The sequence below is a fragment of the Microtus pennsylvanicus genome, chromosome 7 (assembly GCF_037038515.1).
Source record: "Microtus pennsylvanicus isolate mMicPen1 chromosome 7, mMicPen1.hap1, whole genome shotgun sequence".
Taxonomy (NCBI): domain Eukaryota; kingdom Metazoa; phylum Chordata; class Mammalia; order Rodentia; family Cricetidae; genus Microtus; species Microtus pennsylvanicus.
The window spans coordinates 96,478,809-96,502,566 of NC_134585.1; positions in this window are offsets into that span (position 1 = coordinate 96,478,809).

Genomic DNA, 23,758 nt, shown 5'->3' on the forward strand with positions numbered 1-23,758 from the left:
TGTGGGTACTTCCTAGGCTTAGTCACGAAATGAACTTGGTCTCAGCTGGAATATCATGTAGGTTTTTTACTTTTTCTAAAACACCTGGATAGATCCTAGATAGAGATGGGAACGTTTGTTGATCTCTAATTGGCTCCAATTAGTTAAAATTGATCTTCACACTATAGGAAACCTAAAACAAAGATCCCACAGTTCTGAAAATTGACACAGGGCCCTGTTAATCCATATGCTTCAGGTCAAGAAAAAAAATAATGGCCAACACAAAGAAAAGATGAAAAATAATGACCAGAGAAAAAAATCTTAGAAAAATGAGAGAAAACAACAAAGACTTGAATTTTATTACAGGCTCACAGCATATTTTGTCATATAAGTAACTATGCAATGACGTATCCCTTTTGTGGGTCAGTATGGATTCTTACATATGGCAAAGAAGTCCATGTCTTTAGAGTTGGTGTGTTGCTCTCTACACAATAGACGCTACGTTTACTGTGGATAAACACAGCGATATCTTTTCATTCATTCATTCATTCTTCCTTAGCTCACATATTTACTGACTCATTCCAAAAGCATCTGGGAAGCGGTTGTTATATGTCAGACAACATTGTCACCAAGTATCAACCCCCAGACCACCAAAATGCCAGTGTCACTGACAGTGACCTAAATGACAGCCTGGGTTCAGCTCAGGCTGGTCTCTGACAGGATAAAACAGGATTGCTGGGGAGAGGCAGAAGCTTAGACTCAGCATTCTTCAGAAACCTGTGAAATGGGTTCTGTCTGCCAGGAAGAGACATCATCTCCCTCATCTCCCTACTGCCAGCAAGTGGGGCTCCTTTGGTCCCTAATGTGACATGTATCAAAGCCCCTTGCCAGCTCCCAGGATATTGTGGATGTCACACCTTTCTAAACCCAGCAGCTACCGTCTCTCTTTAAAAGCAGCAAGGATGCTCCTCCCCCCCCCCCCCCCCCCCCCCCCCCCCCGTTTCCTGAGAGGTAGCCATGGCAACTTTGAACTTCCCCAAATAAACCTTCTTCCCACCCACGGAGTGGCCTAGTTCAGTGGCTTCACTGCACCCTCGCTTAAAGTGTGTGTGACAATGGGAAAGAAAAAAGTTAAACCATACATTTAGCGAATATTTATTGTGTGACTGCAGCTGACCGTCTAATGGAACCCAAGATTCTGACTTCTGTTCTCAGACCATACTCAGGAGGCAGAGGTGGTGGTCATGTCCAAAGCCAGATTTATTCACTGGTGTTTTTCTTGGGAGCAGGAGGTGGAGTGGGAGGTGCAGCAATTTCTCAAGTAGCTAAGGCTGGACTTGAACTCAGTATGCATCAAAGGATGAGATGACACGCTGTGTCCACCTTTGGTTTGGTCTGTGTTGAATATTGAACCCAGGTCCTTGTGCATGCCAGACAAGCACTCTGCCAACTGAGTTCAGCCCTTAGCCCTTGCTGGACTCCACCTCTTCCTTACAGACGCAGATGCTTTCACTTAATGTATCTCACCAAAAGAGCCAACAGACACCACAAAAAGGATGCGGTGCCTCTCATAGCTGGACGGCGGTTAAAAGCATGGACTTCGGAGTTAGACACGTGTGTTTCATACCCTGGCTTTGCTATCCAGTAGTGTCCTAGGTAAACCCTGCCGTTTCTTACAAATAGAAAAATAAAACGCAATATAGGACATTTCCAATGAAGGTTAAATTTAAATGCGGTTACTTCTTTGACTTGTGATTAAAAATGCGTTTGAAGCATCTAACCTACGGAGCTTTGTCGCTTGGTGATACAGCACACTATGTTACATGGCTGACTGGAAGCTGCCGCTGGCTCCAGTCCAGCATCTCAAGGGTGTATCCATCTCATGTTACCAGAAGGGGGAGAGGTGCGTGTGGATCAAAATCCCCCATTTGAACTAAGGTTTCTGCTAAATGCTATTGCTTTTGCGCCTTTGTGAAGCTGAAAACAATTGTGACTCTAAAGATGGCTAAGACAGGGAGCATCTGTAAAAGCTTTACACCTTGTAGGGCCTGACAAATGGTGGCTATTAGCTGCATTGCTAAAATCCTCTTTTCTTAGTGAGTTTCCATTGGCAAGCAAGGGCCTATTGCCTGCCTGGTTAGTACTCATCACAGGATTTTGATACTGAGGAGACTCCAGGGACCTTCTGCGACCCCTCTGGTTCTTTGATGCTGCCGATTGGTCTGCTTCCAGACAGTGGCAGCCGTGGCCGAGCTCCTCTGGGGCTACTTCCTTTTTTTAAAGGCTTATTTGTGTTGTTTCAAATTATTTATAGGTGTGTTTGTTTATGTGTGCATGGGTACACCTGAGAGCTGGTGCCTTTGGGGGCCAGAGGTATCCGTGGAGCAGAAGTTGTGGACATTTGTGAGCTGACTGGTACGGATGCTGGTAGCGGAGCTAGGGTTCTCTGAAAGAGCAGCAAGTGCCCTTACCCGTTGAGTTCTCTCTCCGGCCCATCTGTGCCACTTCCTAGAGGACACTTTCGGGTATGGCCAGGAAGAAACCCAACCTTGACTGACTCCTTGCCACCGGGACAGTAATTCCTTCCTTGGACTCCTTCCATTCCCCCCCCCCCCCCCTCCATGTTCCTTTAGTTCCTGTTTTACATTAACCCAATAGATCCCGACTAGGGTGCCAACCTTTGTTAGTTCTTGAAATTTCTGTGCATTGCTGATCTTTCCAAGGCCTCTCTAGCATCCCAGAAAGTGGTACTGTCATTTATTTGTATAAACTTCTACATAGATGAAATACAGAAAAATGGGGGGGGGGGGAAATCTGCCCTAAATCCTTGTCTTGGGGGATAACAGGAAGCAGGTAGGTCCACCCTTAATGGTGTTTGTACCCCAAAGCATATTTTCATTAACTGTTCTTTTACATTTGCTCTTGGCAAAAGCCTCAAGATAACCAGTTTGACTCCTAAGTGGGCAGCCACTCACTTGTGCCTGTTTCCAGGCGACAGGGAAAAGCAAGATTATGTGAAAAGGATGGTATTTTTAAAAATATATTAACAAGTAGAATAAATTCAAGCCTTGGATCCATATTAGGTATTTGGGGTAAGGAATATGTCCACATAATATTGTAGTGCCTTCGTGGAGTAGAATTGGCAATATAGTATTTTTCACATCTTGAATTCTTCTCCTTCTCCCCTTTCTCCTCTGCCTTCTCTTCCAACCTCTTTCCCTTCCTTTATCATTTTATTTGTTGAGACAGGTTGGCCTTAAACACTCCCCGCAACTAAGCACGACCTTATATTCCTGACCCTCCTCTTCTCCCTGGGTGTGAGATTCCAATCATTTGCAGCCATACCTGGTCTTATGGTGCTGGGATTGAACCCAGAACTTTGTACATTAGAGAAGCATTTCTCATCTGAGCACCACCTACCAACCCCATCTTGCTGGCTTTCTTTCTCTGGGAGATTGGTTTCTAGTCTGCTCTTATTCTATAGGGCACAAAATGCTAATTCTTGGACTTCTCTACTCAGGAATTCTGAAAAACTTGTGAGTGGGGGCCTGGCACCTGCTTTTGGAACCTGCCTGATCTCCCTGGAGACTGGAGACCAGGGCTGTTCACACCTCCCTTTGGCCTCTGCTCACGCTTCTGCCATTTTTTTTTTTTTTAAAACTGGCTACAGAAAGCTGGTAGAAGAGGTGGTGCCTGGCAAGCAGATGCGGCTATGTCAGAGCTGTTTAGTCGGAACTCACAGGCCTGCCTAATATACAGTGCCACCAGGTTGCTGCTGAGGGAGACACCTATGATTCCATTAATTATTTAGGGATCCAACCTAGCCACCATTAATGAATTTGAATGTATTACAATGATCTTAATCAGAGGAACAGATGCAAAATGACAATATGATACACACAATTTCCCCCCAGCGAATTGCACACTATTAAGGTCTGTTGCAGTCAGTGAGTCCAGATGCTTCCGCACACTTACTGACCATGAAAGATCCTGGTTTCATTACATGAAAGAAAATAAGTTCATCCTGTCATCTCGCAGAGTTAAAGTGGGATCCAATTCAGCAGCTGGCGAGGCGGCTAAGTTGGTTTGCAATAATCCCGCTTCCGCTTCGGGACTGACTGAGTGGCAAAGTCTATCGCATCCGGGCTTAGTGTTCACTTTACATTATCTTTATGCTTTCCCGGATGAGATGGGTTGCTCCCGCTCCAGAAGCCTCTGATGGGCTAAACAAGTTTTATACACACACCGCATGAGAAGAAAGTGACCTACTTCCATGGTGGGTAAATTTATTAAGATCGGGGTAATGAAACTAAATCGCCACGATAAAATGGGAAGCTCACAACTCCTCAAGAATTTGGTACCAGAAAGACTGTCAGATTTCTGATGCGAGCCAGACTACACATCACAACATCTTTGCCTTCTTGTCTTAGGAACGGAATAAAAGAGATAAGGGGGAAACACCAATCTGAAGAATTTATATATTTAAAAAAATAACCAAAGAAAACAGGAGTCAAATACAAAGATATTGCAACCCCTGTAGAGATGCGGCCATCATGCAATAGCTCTGCAGAGTAGACAAAAAAGATGCAGTAGAGAAAGAGGCCAGGGTAACAAAGGGACCAGAGAAAAATCACTAAAGGGAAAAGGTTCACTTGGAAGGTTAAAGTGCACAAACTTGCTCAGGACCTGTCTCCCTGAGAAGGGAACCAACATGATATGGAAAATAGTGTACTGTGAATCCCAGCCACAAGGCTGCCGCCGTATTGTGTGGGAATTGTCTCTTATCCCTTAGGGTGGCTGCTGAAGGAGAGTCCTCTCCTGATTTGACTCTGAGACACACAGGAGAGGTCTGATCACAGAACGGAAAGATGAGCTGTGCCCAGAGGCAGCAGTCTATTTTTGGGTCCAGAGAGAGGGGGGATTGGAGCCTATAATCTCACCTGCCCTTCCCCAACAACAGATCTCTGTTCCTTTGATTCTCTCTCTCTCTCCGAGTGTGTGTGTGTGTGTGTGTGTATGTGTGTGTACATGGCGTGTTTATGCATGCGTGTGTGTGCAGGTGCCCGTGGATACGGGTGTACATGCTTTTTAAGGTCTGAGGACAACTTGGATATTGGTTCTCACCTTCCACCATGTTGAGAAAGGATCTCTTAAAAACTGCTGTATATGTCAGGCCAGCTGCCCTTTGAGTTTCTGGGGATTGTCTGATGTGTGCCTCCCACCCATTAGGAGAAGCACTGGGATTACGCATGTGTGATACTGTGTCTGTGTGGGTTATAGAGTTCTGAGTTCAGGGGCTTGTGCCCGAGTGGCAAGTACATTATCCACTGAGCTATTTATTTCCTGGGAACATGCTTTTAAAAAAGACACTGATAGGAAGATCATGTCTAGAAAACACAGGGAAGAGCAGCAGTGCTAACTAGCCGGTGGGGAGAACTCCGAAGCAGAATGTCATGCCCTTGCAATCTGCCTTGCACGGAAATGAGCACACTCTTAAAGAAGCAAGCACCTTAGGGAAGGGAGACTCCTGAGCAGAAGTGTAAAAACGAGAGGCGGAGATGGAGAGTTAACAGAAAATATGGAACATGGGCCAGAGCGCAGAGAATGAGCAGGAGTCATGGGCTAGACATAGAATGGAAGAAACATGAAGTTGAGAGATGCCTTAAAAACCCAGGTAGGGCCTGCAAGGGAGCATAGTGGGGAAAGGCACTTGCTGCCAAGCCTGACATGTTGAGTTATATTATGGGGTGGGAGCAGCTATATGGTAGAAGGAGAAAAATGGATTTCTGAAAGTTGTCCTCTGATCTCCACATTTATACATGTGCGCACACACACACACTGAAAACAGTTTAATGAAATCCATTGTTTCATATGTTAATCTAAAAATCTAAAACAAACATAGAAACCTAGTGGCAGAAATAATTAACATGAAAGCACAAGAAAAAAATAAAAGAAATCTTGGAATTGGAGTTGCAGAAGAAAAAAGGTCAAAAGAAACCCCAAACATTTAGAGGTGCAACTCAGGAAAGCTTTCTGATCATAAAACATGTAATTCTGCACTCTGAAAGAGAAAGTGTACACAGGGAAACTGGTCTAGACCACCGCCAATAGGGAACATCCTAGTGAAGTTATTTAACTTGGAAAAATAAAGGACGGTCTTTGGGTGGAGTGTTTGTTTCTTTTCCTGTTGCTGTGATAAGATGTGTGACAGTACATTCTTTGATCTGTCTGTTTCCCTCTCTCTCTCTCTCTCTCTCTCTCTCTCTCTCTCTCTCTCTCTCTCTCTCTCTCTCTCCCATCTATCTATTTACTTACTTTAAAGCAATCTTTTCTCATTTTACATACCAGTCCCAGTTTGTTGTAAGGAGTGGGGCACTTGTTGGTTCCCAGCTGCTTAGGCCCGAAATAATCACACAGAAACTGTATTAATTAAATTACTGCTGAGCCCATTAGCTCTAGCTTCTTATTGGCTAACTCTTACATCTTAATTTAACCCATTTCTATTAATCTGTGTATTGCCTCATGGCTATGGCTTGCCAGCTAAAGTTCCATCTGGCTTTGGCAGGGCTATATGGCTTCTCTCTAATGCCTCCTCTTTTCTTCCAGCATTCCGTTTAGTTTTCCTCACTTAACTCTGTTCCCCTATAGCTCTGCTATAGGCCCAAAGCAGTTCCTTTATTAACCAATGATATTCACAGCATACAGAGAGGAATCCCACATCATTTCCCCTTTCCTGTTTAAATAAAAAGGAAGGTTTTAACTTTAAAAACATATAACAAAACAGGTATCAAGCAAGAATTACAGTTATAATATTTATATCTACTTTATCTCTTATCATGACTAACAAAAACTATATTATTACTATCTACTCTTCAACTCCATCAAAGACTCCAGAAGGATAAATTACCTAAGTAAACAGGAAGTGCATTGTAAGCAACTCCCAAAACTCTAGGATTGACAGAGACATTTCGCTGCCTAAACAGTCACCCAAAGTTCTTCTGTACCATTGGGGCATCCATCTTCAGCCTACAGGTCCATAGTACCCAGCACCCTTTTCCATGAAGCAGGAAATTTCAAAGATAGTTCTGCCTATATTGGCAGTTTGTCAGTCACTTTTCATACTCAGATTCATACAACAGACAGATTACAGACAAGCCAGAGCCATAAGCTGCAGGAGACAGAAGACACAAGGAGAGAATTGGAGAATCCAAACCTGGGCTTACTCTTGGCAAAACTATTCCAAGAAGTGCTTTAATTTCTTCCTTAAGCACATCTTGGTGGCTTTGAAGTTACCTTTGATGTGTTACATTGATATAAAGATACTGGGATAAAAACAACTTAAAGGAGAAAGGGCTTATTTTGTCTTATAGTTCATTGAGCATGGAGTCCATCATGGCCGGGAGGATATTGCAGCAAGCAGAGATGGCTGTGTGAATTGGGAAGCTGGCTGATCACATTAATTCTCAGGAAGCATGGAGAGAACAAGTAAGGTCAGGCTGTTCTTCTTCCAGACTGACCCTGCCTCCTAAAGGTTCCCCAAACTGCCCAACAGCACCACCAGCAGGGACGTAAGCATACACCATTGCAATTGAGAAAGTGTGAGCCGAAGGCGCTGCAATCCACCTGAGGATACACACGGAAGATCTCAGAGCACCCCCAGCCCTGAACTTGTGGATAAACAAAGAGAGGAAATCTTTCAATTTTGGGATGGATTGCCTAACTGCCAAAGAGCTCAGAGCAACCTTTCTTTTTTATTTTCCAGGAAGGAGCCATTTCATTAGAAAGATTTTCAGGGTCTGTAACACAGTGTTAAAAGGATAAAGAATTCATGTAGCCACTGTTCAGCCTTAGTGGTTGTCATGGCCAGTCCTACTCAACCTTCTCTTGTTCCATCATCAGTTTCTTCCATCCTCCAGCTGGGTGACAGTCATATCACTTCATTCATAAACATCTTACTATGAATCAATAATATCATTACCACACATAAAAATAAGTAATAGTAAAATTTTACTACTATCAAATATCTCAGTCAATGTTTACACTACTGAGATTGTCTCTTGAATATTCTAGGTAGTTTATGGGTTACTAATAAAGACATTCATACACAAAAATAAATGAATAAATCTGAAAAAAAATCAAAGCTACAGATGAAGTCATAAAAGTGCTGAGTGATTTAACAATGAGGAAGTAGTATTAATATACTGTCAGGTGGGGAAGGAGGAGAGGGAAAGAAAGGGGGATGGAGAGAGGGATAGAAGGAAAGAGAGAGAGAATGGAGAGGAAGAAGAATCAATAAGAAAGTAATAAATGTTTAAAAAAGGATTTTATTATTTATTTATATTCATGTTTATGTGAATGAGTATTTTGCCTGCATGTATGTCTGTCTACCATGTGTATGCTTGGTGCCCATGCAGTCAGAAGAGGGTGTCAGATTCCTTGAATGTGGGTGCTGGGAACTGAACCCAGAACCTCTGAAGAGTAGTAAATCATCACTCCAGCCTCTTAAATACTGTTTAAAAAACAGAGTGTTAATATGATAACCAATGGAATAAAGGTGCAGACCTTCAGAGAGTAGAACGACTCTGCACATATAAACACACAATTCTTCTCTTTTCTTCCAAGTTGAGAAATTCAGCCTCAAAAGAAGCTATAAACTAGCATAAAATACAAGTAAGCTGAGACCAACCATACGTATCTTATTAAATGTTATAAATGAAGTCAACAATTATTAAATGAGAAAGATTTTCAAACTGGACCCTAAAGAAAAAGCTTAACTCTGTGCAATAGTTGAAAGAGAGACAGAAACAAAATAATTCAGGAAACTTTGTTTTTTTTGTATTTTTTCGAGACAGGGTTTCTCCGTAGCTTTTTGGTTCCTGTCCTGGAACTAGCTCTTTTAGACCAGGCTGGCCTCGAACTCACAGAGATCCACCTGCCTCTGCCTCCCGAGTGCTGGGATTAAAGGCATGCGCCACCACGGACCGGCTTAATTCAGGAAACTTGAAGTGAACAGAAAGAGGAAAAGAGGCAAAACCCAAAACACTAAGGGTTGCTAATCAAGATATTGTAAAAAGTCTAATTCAGGCTGGAAGGCAGTCAATGAGACAAACAGAGATACATTGTAACATTCGTTCTGCTTCTCTATTGATTTAAACTTAGTGACATTACAATAACAGCCATTGTATGAAATGCCCAGGTTCTGGGCGAATGCCCGAGTTGCCTGCCCATTTTGCTGTTTGTTGCTCCAGTGCCCTTACTCCTTGGATCAATTTCCTCTTCAGCTGCCCAAAGCAAAACAAATAAAAACAGAGCACAAAACAAAACCCACCAACACTGTAAACTAGGTGGTTTAGAAGCAATAGAGATTCCTTCTTATGTTTCTAGTGTCTGGGACTTCAACTATAAGTTGAACACACAGCTGTCTTTGACCCACAGATGCTGCCTCCCTACTGTGTCCTCAGGTGGTAGAAGAGACTTTCTGGCTCTTTTGCGCCTCTGAAAGCACCAACCTCATTCATGAGTGCATCCTTTTCACCCCTTCATTGCTTCTTCCAAGCCCCCTGTTCTAATACGCTGTCTTGGAGGTTCAGGTTTAGCATCCAGCTCTGGGAGAGATAACTTAGCCCTGGGTCACCTGTGGGACTTCGGCTACATAGTTAGAGAGGCTGCAGATCCACCAAATGTGTGTTGGGGGAGCAGAGAGACCCAGTCACTCTAGGGGAGGTGTAACAAGGCATTAGTGGCATTGTCTCAGTATCAAAGTCACATATCAAAGGGTTACATTATAACTATCTATGGAGTCCAAAGCGAGAACAGGTGAGCAATTCCATCAGATGATAACATGTACCAGTCATAGAAAAGTGAGGATGAAATTTGATAGCAAGAATGGAGATGTTCTTTCCAGTCCACGAAGGAATTAAGGGACATCTAAAATCACTGAGAGAATCCAACATTATTTGAAAGGTATCAAAAGCAGTCACCTGATAAAGGACGATCCTAAGGTTATTGTTCATGCTGCAGTATTTTACTTGGAGCTTCTTGTTTCCTTTTTCTTTTCTTTTCTTCTTTTCTTTCCTTTTCTCTTCCTTCTTTTCTTTCTTATTTTTAAAAGATTTTTATTTATTTATTATGTATACAGTATCTTGCCTGCACGCTAGAAAAGGGCACCAGATTTCGTTACAGATGGCTGTGAGCCACCATGTAGTTGCTGGAACTTGAACTCAGGACCCCTGGAAGAACAGCCAGTGCTCTAAACCTCTGAGTCATCTTTCCAGCCCCTTACCTGGAGTTCCTAAGAGAAACTTAGTATTATGTATAACCATTCATTGAATCTCCCTACTTTTCCATAATGGGTTCTTTTCTGTTGTTGTCATAACAATACTCTGATGAAAAGCAACTTAGGGGAGAAAAAAGTTTAATTCCATTTTATGCTTTGACATAGCAGAAAAACCAAGCAGTGAACTAGAAATAGCTGGTGATATCCCACCCACTGTCAAGAATAAAGAGAAATAAAATGCATATGTGCTCGTTTGCTTGCTCAGTTGAGTCTCTCCACTCTTCCTACAGTTCAAGACCTGCAGCCTAAGGAATGATACCAACCACAGTGGACTGGGTCTTCTCACATCAATTAATTAAACCAATCCTTAAAGACATACCACAGGCCAACTCAATGTAAATAATTCCTCACTGAGACTCTTCTGCCAGACGACTGTAGGGTACATGGAAATGGATTCTTACTTATTTACACATTTTTCAGTCTAATTAGATTGAATGAGACAGTATACATAAATTGCCAGGTATATTTCTTGCAACATCAAGGGGTCACAAAACCAAAGGATCCAAATCTTCATTTTGTTTGTGACGATAAACATTGCCATGGCTGCAAGAGTTCCCTGTGAAAGATACACATTCCATCTCCCTGACCTGCCTTTGTTTCCATGACTTTTGAATTCCTCCCCTGCACACAAGGCGCATTCTGCTGTGCAGGCTTACACTGAAATTCTGCATCAGTGCATGGCTCCCTCTGCCACCAGAATACCACGTATTCTGGAAACCTGCCATGCACTTGGGAGACAGTCTCTTCTTAGGATGTTTAGGCTATTTTCTCAGCAGCCCCCCCTTTTTTTGACAGAGTGACTTATTACAGAAAACTTCGTCTCTATACCTATTTCAAATTATCGATCCCTGTACACTGTCTTTCCAGTGCCCCCTTGCCTTATCTTGCAGAGGGTAAATTTAGGGCTCCGTATTTCTAATGGCGCTCAATAGCTGTGTGTTCACGGGTCTGCCTATAATACTCTTAATTCCTGTAATACTGTTTACCCCATCCCCGTCACCTGCACAATTTCTAAACTTTCGTCTCTCTGTTTAAAAATCACTTCTTATCCTGAGCTCCCAAACAATTCCTTTATTTCCTTAAGTTAATACTTTCAAGCAGTTATGAAATGCATTTTTAATTGTCTTTCAGGGCAAAAGTTATACTGATGTGTGGCAGCTTAGGGCCAGAGCACTGTGGTGTTTATCTTTTTAAAAAGAGCTTTCTGATGCAATTCCTTGACCGGCTACTAGGCGTACGAATGTGTGCATGTGCCACAGGACTCACACACCCAAGTCAAGCCAGCTCAAGGTTTTTGGAGAAAACAACCTTCTAGCCTTAGGGGTGAAAGGGCACGCGAAGGACTTGGCCCTGCCTGTTAAAGCTCCTGACACTTTCCTTTGTGTGTGCGCATGTTTGTGTCCATGCACACATGCATGTATGTCTGCATGTTTTGTTGGATGTTCCCAGGAGCTGCTCATGTTTTCTTTAGAGATGAGATTTCTCAGTGGCCTTGGGCTTACCAATTTGCCTATGCTGGCTGGCCAGAGAGCCCTAGAGATCTGCCTGTTTCTGCTTCTTGAGGGCTGGAACTGGGCGATTATGTCTGACTTATTTATTGTTTTTTTAAAATTTATTTTTACATAGGTTCTGGGAGTAAAAGTCAAGCCTTCGTGTTTGTGATTCAGGCATTTTTATGAATGGAACCAACTTCCCAGCCCTGATGTTTTTCTTAAGTTTCAGACCTTCCAGATTTCAAATATGGGCAACCATTGTCTTTTAATGAAAACAACAACAAAAGCAAAACAAAAATCACAAACAAACAAACAAAAAATTCCTGTAGCCTCATACTTAACAATCTTTAGATTACACACAATAGATGTGTGAGCTGGGCAGTGATAGCACACACCTTTAATCCCAGCACTCAGGAGTCAGAGGCAGGTAGATCACTGAGTTTGAGGCCAGTCTAGTCTATAGAGTGAGTACCAGGACAAGTGCTACACAGAGAAACCCTGTCTCAAAAAACAAACCCCTCCAAAAGAAGAAGAAAAGAAAAGAAAAAAGATTTCCCATGGGGAGTACCTTTTCCACACTCAAATAGAAATGCGTTTCTCAATCTATCAGAGGAGTATCAAGAGGATCCAAAGAGGTTGGGCATCTGTAGCCCAGAGAACCAAGTGAGGCCCCAGTGATTGTTCCCCGCTTCCGTGTCCTGTGAAGCCTCATGACACAGAACTGTGAAATCAGTGCCCCTAGACGTGGCTAAAAGAGGCATGTTCCCTAGAATACTATATGAGGTATCAGAAGATATTGGGGTGAGGAGTATTCTAAAGACAAAGAGTTTCAAAGAATATGTCATAAATCAGCTCAGGCATACACCTTCACAAATAACTGCAAAAACCAGTCATGGTTATATGCTATTTAAATTTTTCTGAAAGTGGACAGCTATGTAATAGGCTCAGGTTTAATTGGCTGAATGAATGTCTCAGGAAGCCTGCTTTGTATACTGCTGAGTCTTCATGCCTGGATCCCCTGTTGCTGGATCATCTCCTTGGAAGTAGCGGTCAGTGTCTATGAGATAAGGCGCAAACATGAGGCTCAAATAACCAAATCTCTTACCACACCAAGGCCACCCAGGATCAGCACAGAGTCAGAAATCCAGGCTACCCAAACAGCTTCATCGATCCTGCGGCGCTTTAGTAGCAAAACCATAAACAAAGCACCCACTCAACTGCACTAAGTTGACGCTGGCTAATGAAGCCACCCCTCTCGCTGGCATTGATTTTATCTTTAGCTAGCTATTTTCCCAGAAGAACCAAAGGAGGCGATTTTATGTCTGTTGATTCCATTCTTGAGATCGTTATGTTGATTATGTGTATTCTCTTTCCTCGTGTAGACGTTTGAAATTTCCCTAGGAAACATTTTCTTCTGCTTAAGACTGCACAGAGCACAATTTTTAACATGTAGTAAATGTTGCTGAGTAGAGAGATGCATGCATTACTACGTGGTTTTGCAAAGTAAGAGGTTTACGTCTTTGTAATTATTTTCAATGTGCTTATTGATTTTTATAATACAGGGATATTAACTTGAAAGAGAACAAATTATATACAACAAATTAAGCACTTGCATGGATTAGAAAATCGAGGTAGCAAACTCAGGGCATGACTAATACCAGCGTGTTGCTCGATAGAAGAACTGCGTGGTTACACACCGCACATGGGAGGGTTTCATCTAGCTGCTTGTCTGAGCAGAAATGCGTGTGCAGGATGGCATGAATTTATAGGATTAGCGAATTTTAGGGCCAGAAAGGAAACTTCCGTAAGGAATATGGAGGGCAGCAATACAAAGACTTGCATTCAAGGTCACAAAAGGCTGGTGGCATGATGGGAGCCACAACAGAAGTTTCTATAATCAGCCCTGCAATGACACATTGACTTTGTTACAGGGCACAGTGTTTCCTTGAGTCCTGTTGTCAACATTTGTCAACTCAGACCGTGGGCATGTCATTCTTTTCTCATCCCTTAAATATGGGTGACACCAGACTGTGATCACATGGGTATGACATTAAATGGAGCCTAAATCAATGCCCATTAAATATTATTTCATTTATTTCACACACACACACACACACACACACACACACACACCACACACACACACACACACGTATAATGTATATATATTGAGTTCATACTAAGTTTCAGAACCTAATATGAGAAAATACTTGTGAAAGCATTTTCGTTTTCCTTTTTGTTAGTTTCGGCTTTAGTTGTCAATTTGATACAATGTAGACTCACAAAGAGCAGATCATAATGAGGGATTATCTCACAAAACTGGCCTGTGGGCATGTCTCGGAGGGATTTGTCTTAATTAAATTAATTGATTTGGGAAGAGTCTGCTTAGTGTGGGCAGCGCCATTCCCTACACAGGGATCCTGAACTGTATAAGGGTGGAGCTCTCTAGCTGAGCACCAGCAAGCAAGTGGCACATATATGAACCATTTCTCCCTCCTCTTGGCTGTGGAAGCGATGGGACTAGCAGTTTGATATGGTCCTGCCTCGACTTCCCCGCAGTGATAGACTGTAACCTAGAATTGCAAACTGAAATACAAACAGTTGCTTTTTTAAAAATATTTATTTATTATGTATACAATATTCTGTCTGTGTGTATGCCTGAAGATCAGAAGAGGGCACCAGACCCCATTACAGATGGTTGTGAGCCACCATGTGGTTGCTGGGAATTGAACTCAGGACCTTTGGAAGAGCAGGCAATGCTCTTAACCTCTGAGCCATCTCTCCAGCCCAAACAGTTGCTTTTTTAAAATGGATTTTTATTGAGCTCTACATTTTTCTCTGCTTGCCTCCCTGCCTTTCCCCTCCCTTTCAACCCTTTCCCAAGGTCCCCACGCTCCCAACTTACTCAGGAGATCTTGTCTTTTTCTATTACCCATGTAGATTAGTGCGGCGAGCTCCCTGACCAGCAGGAAGGAACAGCCACCAGACGAGGATTCTTCTCAAATCACGCTTTATTGGAGCCTCTTGGTTGTAGGGAGAGCAGAAAGCAATGGGCCCGGAGCTCTGAACTATAGCTGCTTAGATAGGGAGTCTGCCTAGCAACTTTTGATACTTTGATACTTTAACTGCTTTTCTGGAGACCCACCCACAGGAAAGAAAGCAGGGGAACATCCTTGTCAATTACAGACCAGGATGTTCCCCTGCCGGTCAGGGGAAGTGTGGGCAGCTAGATCATAACAACTCACCCTGTTTTCCGGTGGAAGAACTGCAACCCTAATATGGAGTTATCTATCAAGCGAGGCTGGGGACAAATGCCATCTTGTAATGGCAGCTATTCAAATCGGCTCCCAGCAGATTAGATCTATATATGTCCCTCGTAGGGTCCTTGTTGTTGCCTAGGTTCTCTGGGATTGTGATTTGTGGTCCATGCTGGTTTTCCTTGCTTTATGTTTCAAAACCACCTATGAGTGAGTACATGTGATAATTGTCCATCTGGGTCTGGGTTACCTCACTCAAAATGATGTTTTCTAGCTCCATCCATTTTTCTGAAAAATTCAAGATGTCATTTTTTTTTTCTGCTGTGTAGTACTCCATTGTGTAAATGTACCACATTTTCCTTATCCATTCTTCGGTCAAGGGGCATTTTGGTTATTTACAGGTTCTGGCTATAACAAACAAAGCTGCGTTGAACATAGTTGAGCACATGTCCTTGTGACATTGAACATATATACCTTTGGATATATACCCAAAAGTGGTATTACTAGATCTTGAGGAAGGTTGTTTCCTAATTTTCTGAGACATCACCACAATGACATCCAAGCTGGTTGTACCAGCTTGCATTCCCACCAGCAATGCAGGAGTGTTCCCTTTATCCCACAACCTCTCCAGCATAAGTTGTCATCAGTGTTTTTGATCTTGGCCATTCTTACAGGTGTAAGATGGAATCTCAGGGTTGTTTTGATTTGCATTGCTCTGATGACTAAGGATGTTGAGCCTTTCCTTTAGTGTCTTTCAGCCATTTTAGATTCCTCTGTTGAGAGTTCTCCAAACAGTTGCTTTTTGTCAGGATATTTTATCAGAGAAAACTAGAACAACTTCCGGTACAGATATTTGCTGTGAATCTTTAACCTAACGGCACATATTTAATTTTCATTATATGTATTTGTTGCATGGATACTCTGTTAGGGAAGGTGCTTTCACACAAGCATACTCTGCATACCAGGTATGGTCTCTCCTGTACGCCTCTGTGTCACTCTTTCTTTCTCTCCTTTCTGGGTTTGTTCCCCTGTTGACCTAGAAAGTTTTGTTTCTACCCATGTCACATCAACACACTTGATTTTATGTATCCACACAAAATCTAGGGATCATAAATGAGAGAAAGCATATTTGTTTTTAGGAGACTGGCTTAATTCACTTAATCTTATTATAACCAGTTGCATCCATTTGTCTGGAAATGACATAATTTTCCTTTTCTATAAGATGAGGAAAAACTACAGTGTTTTATACCACATTTTCTTTGTTATATGATACAGGTTTAAATATGTTGGGCAAAAACTCATATCTGAATTAAGAAATCTCAAAAGATAAATTTAGTAATTTCCAAATCCTGAAATCTACAAGCTGGTGACATGTTGCTAAAGCTTACTAATTTTTCTGTTTAAAATAACCTGATGTTATTAATAATTTATTGTTTTTTTTTTTGGAAAAGGCCATGACAGTGGTTTGCACTGTACTTCTCTTGGGTCTCAATATCTTTCAATTTGTCTGTCAGTTCAGCTAGCTCATTGGCATCCAACATGATGCTTCGAGGTAAGATTATTTCAAAATGGGGGCTAACAATTCATCCAAATGCCAAAAGACTCAGTTGAGGTCTTCAGGAACAGAAGATGTGGCAACCATGTCTTACATAACTGTTGACCAATACCGGGCAACCCTCCCAAGTTGACTTCAGATCTGTAGATGGCTTTATAGAATTTGAGGGTGCAGCTGGAGTGTTGGGAGCACGGCTCAAAGGTCCTTGTGCCCACAGATCTCCAGAGAAACCAGGAATGTTAAGCCCACAGTATTGTCTTTCCAATGGGAAAGACATCCATTCAAAAATCTGGGAATTGGAAGTGATGAACAGCCTGGTGATCTATGTTAGCTGTTGGGTCAGGCCATATCAAGCTCCTACAACCAAGACCAGAGGTGGCTAGGAATAACCTAAATGACTCTTACATCCCACAGTGAGGGCCAGGGGTGGCTAATAATCCAAATGACCTGTATGCTATCTGTATGATTGAGGCCAGGCTAGACATATTTTTAGGCCTGTAAGCTAGTGCTGGTATTCTATCTCTAGAACTCATCTTCTTGGAAGAAATGACATGTACCTGGATTTGAATTTCATTGTAATTATTTTTCCTTGTGCACTGGGGATCGTGTTACACCAGGAAACCTTTTCTCAAAGTATACTGTGTTAAATTTGTCAGGAATAAACCACCTGAGATCAGATTCCTTGAAGTCTTGATCCAGGTTAAGGAAGCCAATCTGAACTGAGTTTTCATTTTCACCTCTTTGTGGTTCATTTTCTTGCCTGACCCCCCTCCCACCACTCAGGGGAGGGCAGAGTGTGGGAAGCAGGGACGAACTTATTTGAATAGCCTCTCTGTAAACCTGATATGTACCTCTTTAATTTAAATGAGATACTGGTTCAGTGACTTGCTTATCTTGGCTAGTTCTGGCTAGGAGAAAGTCTGCATGAGACTGAGGTTTTCGTTCCAGAATGACCGCTGCGTTTTTGTTTTAAGGGAGGATTATCTCTAGATCTCAGGTGGTTGGTTTCTTATACATTTCCTTTAGCTTGGTAGCCGTTCTTGATTCTAAATGCCAATCCTCAATCTCTTGCAGACTTTCTCCTGACCAGACTATATATAGATATTGCTGATTGGACTGGAAAGATGGACCAGTGGTTAAAACTCTTACTGACAAGTGTAAGAACCTATGTTAATACCAGGTAGACATGGAGACCCACCTGCAATCCCAGCACTTCGGGGATGGAGAGAGGGGATCCCTGGAGCAAGTTAGGTAGCTAGATTAGCCATATTGATGTACTTGGGGCTCAGAAAGACTGCTTGCATGACTGAAGTGGGGGAAGGATACAGAAAGACTCTTTTGTACCAATCTCAGCCTCCTCACTATGTGCACACAGGTGCACATGGGAACTTAAACACTCCTGTGAAACACATACATACATATACACACACACACACGAGAGCAGGAAAAGAAGAAATGATGTTGACTCTAGAATGTATTTAGCAATCTTGAGCCCCTGTTAACTTTTCTATTGGCTTAGACGGTTTCATTCCTCAACTGTTTGGAAACCTTGGTGTTACAACAAAAATTTCCGCTTTCACAGAGAATCAGTAATTATAGATAGTGGCTGACTGTCTTCTGACCCTTGCATATGTCTTTTTCTGCTTTATTAGGTTTGAAAATGCTTTCTAAATTTAATTATATTGCTTAGACTCTCAAATGGTTGTTGATAAATGTGATGCTTTGTAAACGTAGTCACAAAACTTACAGATCATTTATTTCCTCTAAGTATATGGCTTTAAAATTGCTTCTTTGGAGCCCAGAAAGCTCCTTTCACTGAGAAATGGCATAAATAAGGTTAGAGTCCCACTCAGTCTTCCATCTCAGTGATCTGGAAATGCGGCACATTTATACTGAACAGGAGAAATGAGAGCAGTTGGTAAAATAGCAAGCATGACAAAAATGGGGAGACTGGATATGAAGCACATATTTTTACAATACGAGGGGACCAGTCAGATAGATCACTTGATAAAGGTATCTGCTGCTAAGTCTGATGACCTGAGTTCGATCCTTGTGACCCACACAGTGAGGAAGAGAACTGACTTCTCCAAGTTATCCCTGTTGTCCCATACACAATAAATAAATAAATCTATTCTCAGAAAGGTAGATCCTGCTGAAAATAATTTTAATTTGGAAAGAACTGTGAGGACTTTGTAGGAGGAATACCTTAAGACGTTTTTTTGGTGCCATTAAGATATTTTCTTGTCTGGATTCTTTGCAATATTGTTTGTTGCTTTTATATTCTTTACAATAAATGGATCCTTAGTGCCATTTTTTTTTGGTGGTAACCTAGCTACCATTAGGACAATTCTGTCTTAGAAATGGGGATAACTGGAGTGAATAAAATAATTGTTCATCACTGAAGGTGCTTAGGAGGTTATACATCAGGAGTTAGACATGGGTATGCCAATGACTGAGACTCCTACCAAAGTTCAAGTGTAGAAGTTCTATAGCAGTGTGACAGGATTTGGAGAGCTTTTGGGAGGCTCTTTTTGTGTCTCTTAGGTCATGAGGTCAGCACCCAGGATGGGATCTGTGCTCTTAGTAGAAAAGGAGGGGACAGCAGAGATCCTTCTCTCTGCATGTGTGGACACACTGAGAAGACAGTTATCAGCAATCTGGGGACCAGGGCTTCGTCAGGGCCACGACCATGCTGGCCCTGGACTTGCAGCTACCAGAACAGGGAGGTACACACTCCTGCTATTGAAACAACCCTGTTTTGTGTTGGAGAGGAAGAATCAGACAAACATCTGGGCTGAGTTATTGGCTCCTGTGTTTTTGAAGATTAAAAAAAAAATTGTTGATTGTGCATGACTCCAGGGCTGGATTTTCATCCAATAGCAAAGCAGGAGAGCCTAGAAGAATTTATCAAGAAAGCGAATAGTGGTGGGGGCAACGGCAAGATTATTGTTGGGCATTCATTCCTGGGGACAGTGCCATAGGGATCAGGTTAAGACTGGCTGTATAGCCTTATGAACACAGCTGGCTTTACTTGATATCCAGGCTTTGGATTTGAATGCCTTCCCCTCCCCACTTTAAAGGAAAAAAAACCCATGGCTTCAACTTTTTTTCTAAACATTTTAATAGTCCCATAATAGGACACTGTGTTGTGTAGCAGTCACAGTTTTTATAATGGTGTTTATTAGCTCGAGTTTGTCTCTCCTATCTTCATAGTTAGTGTTTACAGAAAGCTTCTTATAGTCTTGTGCAATTGTTGGACCGGCTAGTTCTGTATCTGCATTAAAGGGACAGATGCAAAGGCATGGGATGTTTGCTACTGTCCGAAGTGAGGATGCTGAGTTTGAGGCCGGGCATCACTGAATGTGATGTCGTAATCAGGATGGTGTCCATTTTGAGAGGATTTGTGTGGGGAGTGCATTTTTCAGACATTTCCTTCCACGACCTTCCACAGATGTGCTGAAGGAGTGTTTGTGGCAGTAACACATGGATGCTTTCGCTTATTTGTCTTCTGAGGTCTCTTTGAAGATCAAGCAAGATAATGCTGGTGCAAGCATCTTAGAAACAGCCAGGCTTTATGCACGTGTTAATTCCAAACACACAGTGACTGGCCTCAAACAAATGCATGGAGGGCAGCTTCCTGCACCAGGGGCTCCAGCTCGGCACTCTTCCCTGCTACACTCCTGGGTTTACTTCTTAGTGAATGCTAAATGCATGTGGCAGGATCCTGACCCCAAATCATTACAATGGATAGACTGTGTGCTCAGAGCTTAAACTATACGTGCGCTCGCTGCAACATGATGGATATAACTGCTTGCTGAGAATTTGATTTATTTTCCAATAGTTTAGCATCCCTCTGCTTTTATCTGATATGACTATTTTACAAGCGTGTGTACCAAGCATGGCTTCAAAATTGCAGGTTATGAAATACAGAAAATGGAACAATTGCTGTGCGGAGCAGAATTCTGCCTGTTCGGTCGGTGTGCCGTGTATTTTAAAGGGAGATGGACTACTGAATGGTGATGGGGTTTGCCTTGGCTTCATCAGTTTTTATCCTGTAGGTGAAAAGAAATGCAAGACTTTCTTCTTCATTTTCCACTCCATATTGTTAGCTGGTTTTTCACAGGCTGCTTTGTGCTGATGGGTTTCGGCCTTATCATCTGCTGGCATAATAAAAATGACATGCGGATGGGGAAGAGTGCAGGTCTCCTTGGGATGGAACGGAGCAGCTGATGCCAGCGATGGGAACACAGCGGGCTATTGGGGTTGCCTCCCCGTTCCCCACTTCACTATGACCCAAATCTCAATTTTTTAAAAAAAGAATAATACACGTGCTTGCTGTACAGTGCTTGTTACAGGCTCAGTGCTTTTGTGGATGGGTATACGTTCATGCGCAGAGCGGCCTGACTCCAGCATTGGGCATTGTTCCTGGAAGGTCAGGTTGCTTCTCTGGAGGCCATTCTGCATTCATATGTGAGATCCTACTCCTCCCTCCACAGCGGTAGTGGGCCCCGGGCTGTGTGCTGTTGGTGCCCAGCAGCAGAACCAATTGAGGACAGGTCAGCTTTAATCACATCTCTACTCCGTTGAGGTTCCCTCAGCCCCGCCAGGCAGAAGGGATTGGCAGGCAGTGTGGGGCCCTGATTATCACCATTCTGAGAGGGTCTAGGCAGGAGCCACGTGTGACAGTTTTGGAGACTTATTCCGATGGAACAGGCCAGGCACGCTAATCCCCAGTACAGAGAGGCTGTGGTGACTCACGCACACCTATTTGTCACTGCCTGTGTGTGTGTGCGCGTGCGCGCGCACACTCGTGAGTTAAACTATCATCTGGGACCTTCTACCCAGACTAAGTGTTCACCAATGCATTAAAATAGTGGCTAAAATGCAGGCTTAGTCCATAATATTCTGTTTTGATGGATAGAAAACTTCTTGCTGGCATATGTTTCTTCTATGTGTTGATGTTTCTGGAATTTTCCAGGTTGGAGATACATTGTTTCAGGCATTTCTTTTTATTATGTAGTTTACTTTGGATGGTTGATCATTTAATTCTTTTAAGTGGGGTAAGTCAGTAACAAACAAGAGAACAAACAAGAGATCACCATCGCCTCAGAGGAGGCATGGTATCCCTTTCTATGGACAAGTACCTCCTTCAACTTTCTATACAGAAGAAATACCTGAAATTTATTGAGCATTGGGTCAAGTCCTGCACTAAGCACTTCACATGACATTCATGAGATGTTTAGGAAATAGGTACAGTAATTATTTTTGTATTAATAAAACTATGGTGTAGAGAAATAGCTTCTTCTCTCCCTTCCTCCTTCCCTCCCTCCCTCTTTCTCTTCTGTGATTGAGCAAGATAGTACAGACACAATACAAAAGTCCTCCATGTTGTATTGTTGCTGAAGCCATTCTAGGTTTACCTAGAATCTGCTATCCTCTATAAAGAAACCCATGGAAAACTACCCAACTCTATTCTGGGAAGCAAGAGTCAGGATGTTCTACCTAAGTTTTCGTCACTTCTCTTAAAACAACTTGCTTCAAACTGGTTACTTCTGCAGATTCCTCTGACAGCTGCCGAGTGAGATGCCAGGATATAGTTTCTGTCTTCAAAAACCCCGTGTCTGGACACTCAGTGCTACACCCCGGCCCCCCAAACACTTGGGTGGTTCCAGATGCCTGAAATAAGGACTTACCTTGAAATAAGGCTATACACTGTGTCGGAGTGGGCCTCTCTAGTGAGCTGCCTGAACAATTCCTTCCTTGTTTCCTTTCCTCTCTCCCTTTCTTCCCTCTCTGTCTCCCCCTCTTTCTTTCTCCCCTCCCTTCTCCCTCTTTCCTTGTGTACTCCCATTGCCCCTCTCTCACCCCCCCCCCCCTCTTTCAAGCTACAGTGACACAATGACACAATTCATTCGGATTACCTTCCTCATTCTGGATGCTCCCTTGCTTGCTATTCAATCAAGATGCCCCTCCCCCACAGTACTACCCCTGACTTCCAACAGTAACACATGCCCCAATCTAGGTCAGCCCAATTCTTTTCTGGGTGTCAACATTTTGAGCAGAGTGAGTGGTAGATGCACTTACAGCTAGAAAGCTTTATCTATATTTACCTTGTTAGGATATTAATATGCTCTGCTACTTTTATCCCTGGAGACACTTTTATTCCTATTTTAGAATCCATTTGTTACCTATTCAGTTCTTAGAGTCACACTATTTTTGTTGTTGTTGACAAATTCCTTTTTTTTTTTTTGGTCAAACTAGTCAATCTGAAGTGCAATAATTTGTAATCCAAGAATTTTATCTTATGTAGCCAGTCACAATGACATTCATCCCATGCTTTCTTTGAACCATTTTCTTGAACCACTGTGAGCACCCTCTGATATTCTTCCTTCCTTTATCTGCCTCTGGCATCTAGACTCTTCCTCATAATGGCCAAGCCGATTTTCTCTCATTCAGGCTTTTGACCTCTTAATAACCATTTGAAAAGTACAGGATTGGCTTTCTTAAAAACAGGCGCCACGTCTTTAGACTCACTGGTAACAGTTGGGGCCATTCTGAAAGGAGTGTGTACCAGTTATCTGTCAAGAGCTGTGACATCTGAGGCAAGCCACAGGATTTCTCTTCGGACTTCTCCATGTTTATCCAGTGAGACTTATCTGGCTTATCACAATTTTGTGCTGTTGTATGTACCATTTGCTTTTTCCATGACTATTTTAGGTGTTCATTGTCCCTACTATCTCAGATAAACTTGTCAGTAGCATCAATACAAAGGAAAGGTACTTTGAAAGGAAGTGAGCTTTAGAAGATTGTCAGGGATAACTTGGGAGAGGAAAGGCAGCAGTAGAAAAGGTCTTCCTCTGCACTTTTAGCACGAGGGAGGATGATCTGGGGTCAGGGCTGGAGCGGGGGTTGGGGAAAGGACAGGGGCATGGTGATGGCTGGAGGGGCTGGGCATCTAGCCGCACCTTTCCTTCCCAAGGTCTGTCTACTCTTCTCTAGCACGGTGTACAGTATGGTTTTATTTTCCCTTTAGCCATCTGGTCCTGCATGTCTGCAAAGACGTTTTCATGGACATTTGTTAAACTCTGAGGTTAGATGGTGGTATACAAAGGTTTTCTGCTTGACCAGTTTTCCAGCT